The 3,013-nt window shown below is 62.0% G+C and overlaps 1 protein-coding gene across 1 annotated transcript in view; it reads left to right on the plus strand.

Moving 5' to 3' along the window:
* Window positions 1-3,013, plus strand: part of BOP1 (block of proliferation 1) — a gene marked incomplete at its 3' end in the record, with an annotated part of 9,125 nt that overhangs the window by 2,624 nt on the left and 3,488 nt on the right. The gene's annotated exons all lie outside the window — the stretch shown is intronic.

Genomic DNA, 3,013 nt, shown 5'->3' on the forward strand with positions numbered 1-3,013 from the left:
TGGTGTCCCCGGAGCTCAGCACCTCCGCCCCGCCGAGCCTGACGGAGGCGGGGGGCAGGCGGGGTGCCAGCTGCACCCGTCGCTGGGGCTCAGGAGCCTGAGGGCCGCAGCCCTCCCCCCACGTGGGCCGGAGATCGGGGTGCGCGTTTCTCCGAGCAGCGCCCCCGCCCAGAGGCCCTCCTGCCCGATGGGCGACGGCCCCACCCTCGGCCCAGCGCCGCAAGTGTCCCCCGAAGTCACGCCAGCTTCCCGCCTGGGGTTCCTGAGGCCCGCGGTGCCCAGAGGGGCCACCCCAGCTCTGCTGGGCTGGCCAGCACCTGGCCCTGGCGGCCCCCGGGGGCGCCAGCGGGCCCCCGCCCCCCCCCCCCCCCCGTGGGGTTTGTGTATCTGGTTGGGTCGGCCGCAGAGAGCACGCTGGCCGGTGCGCTCTACTCTCTGAGAGGTTTTAGAATGTTGATGTTATTTCTTCCTTCAACATTGTGTAGAACTCATCTCTGAAGACGTCTGGGGATTTTCTTGAGGGCGGTTTTAAATTATAAACTGACTTCTTTAATTAGCCACAGGCTATTCCGAGCTTATTTCCTCTCTCCTTATTCGGGTAACTTAACCCAAATATTTTTCAAGGTATTAATTACCAAGTCACTTCCTGAAATAGATCCAGAGCCAGTCAGATCGTTTGTCTCCTCCTCCGTCAGTTGTATTTTTCCAGGAGTCTCTCTGCTTCGCCCGTCTCCGCCTCCCCTCGCCGCCCTGCGCCCTCGCCTTCCTCACCGGCGCCCAGAGGGTCTGTGCTGATGCCTCACTTTCACGTCTGGCCTCGAGCATTTGCATTTTCTCAATTTTTTGCTTGGTTACTTGACCGAGAGGCTATCAACTGTGTCGTTTCAAGGAAACAACTTTTGGTTTTTAATTCTCCTGTTTCTTGCTTTCTGTTTCTTTGATTTCTGCTCACAGCTTCATGATTTTCTTCCATTGACTTGGATTTAACTTCTTTCCTGCTTTCTACCGCGGATGCTTCGGCTGCTCTCGTCAGACTTTCTCCTACGCTCACACACGCCTGCCTTGGGGGTGCACTTCAGTCATGGCTGAGACCAGCTTTCACTGTCTCCATTAGGAAACCTGCGGCAGCTCCCTGGGGTTTCTTTCCCGTGACGCCGGGTTCCCGTGTGCTGGGTTTGGGGTGTCCTGCGCCCCGGGTGTGGCCGGGTACAGCTGACGCAGTCCGGCCTTGCCAGGGCCGATTCACCGTGCAGCGCCTGGCGTGGCCCACGCAGCACTGCACACGGACGGGCCTGGGTGAACATCCCGCAAGCGCAGTCAGGCTGAGGGCGGACAGGTCCTCACATCTTTGGTTTCTCCCCGCTTTGTTTGCCGGCTCGTTCCGCTGCTGAGAGTGGGGCTTTAACACCCGCAGCCACAGTGGCGGATTTCTTCGTTTTTCCTTCGTCCGGCTATACACGCTTGCTTCGTGGTATTTTGAAGCCGTCATTAGGTGTGTAGACATCTGCCTACTCATGTAAATGAACACTCTGATTGTGACATGTACACTCCATAGTCGTACATGTGCACGCACAGCAGATATACAGACGGTGTGAAGACGTTCACAGCACGTGCACAAACAGAAATATCTACCGTACTTGTCTACTACAGCCAGTATGGCGCAGCCCACCCCGAGCTCCATCTGCCCAGCTTGGCACCCCCCCCCTTCATCCTTCCGGTGTTTCTGTTTGCCCACGGAAGAACACGCAGTGTAAGTCAGACTGTCCCTACACAGCAGCTAGTGCGAGCTGCACACTCCTGGGCAACCTGGCCTCTGCCCATCTGGCCGTGCACAGCCTCCTTGGCACAGCTGCATACTCCGCCGTGGTCCTGCCCACCCCCCGCGGGACATCTGCTGGTCACACCCATGCTGGTGCGCAGAGCCGCCCCTCTGCCCAGCGTCCAGCCCTCTTTCCTCCTGGCCCGCGCTCCACACACCAGCCCGGGAAGCAGCCAGGCCAGACGACGCCTCCCCCCTCTTCTAGAAGGAGCAGAGAGTGATCACAGACACCGCTCAGGTGACACCTCTTCCCCCCACGGGGGTCTCGCCCAGGAGGCCAGGGGTGCCCGGGCAGCCAGTGGCCAGCGCCGTGAGAACAGGGCACTACTGCTTCTGTCCGGCGCACAGTCCAGCGGCCCAAGCCGGGCGTCGCGAGCCTGCCCCCGGTTTCCTGGGAGCCCGGGGAGACGCCTCCGCGGACACGGGAGGGGACTGGCAGCACGCTGCCGGGTGCGAGCTGGGTGTTGGGTGCTGCTGCTGGGTGTTGGGTGCTGCTGCACCGCCCAGGCCACCCGGCGCGCCAGACAGCACGGGGCGGGGGTCACGCCGTCCCCAAGGGGCGGGCTTCCGAGACAGGGTGGCGAGGACGCGGCTCCGAGCAGGACCCGGCCCACACTGAACGCGGAGCAGGCGCCCTCAACGCTAGTCAGCGGGGTGGCCGGCGGAACTGGAGTCCAGCTAGCCTGGCCAGCGGGCGGGAGGGGCAGGGGCTGCCCAGCCGGCCCAGAAAAGCCGGATTCAAATGAGCCCTGGGGCCACAGGGGCGAAGGGGGCAGCTCCCGTGGGGTCAGGTGGGAAGCGCCGAGGGGGTGAGCCGGGGTCACGGGGGTGCCCGCCCCGCCCCGCCCACGCGCCTCCAGGATCGTGCCAGCGCGGGACACCGTCGGCATGCAATGTGCAAATGATTTGGAGCTCCTTTGCTTGTCTTTGCAGCAAACAGAGAAGCAAAGAAGTTAGCAAGCTTGTTTTGGCAGAGGAAAAAACACAAGATGCCCAAACCACAGAATTCTCAAAAATATTGCTAAGCACTAATTTTGTTAACATGCTACACGGCCCTGGGATCCAGGCAATCTTGTTCTTCAGCTGGAAACGGGTCCCCAGAGTCACGTGCTCCCGAGTGCACCGGGGTCCGTGGGACGAGGAGGGGGCCGGCCCCCGCTGCAGGCGGGTGCAGGCGGCGGGACGCCCCGGGGG

This window comes from Condylura cristata, unplaced genomic scaffold (assembly GCF_000260355.1).
Source record: "Condylura cristata isolate star-nosed mole 26May11 unplaced genomic scaffold, ConCri1.0 scaffold00009, whole genome shotgun sequence".
In the NCBI taxonomy this organism is placed as follows: Eukaryota; Metazoa; Chordata; class Mammalia; order Eulipotyphla; family Talpidae; genus Condylura; species Condylura cristata.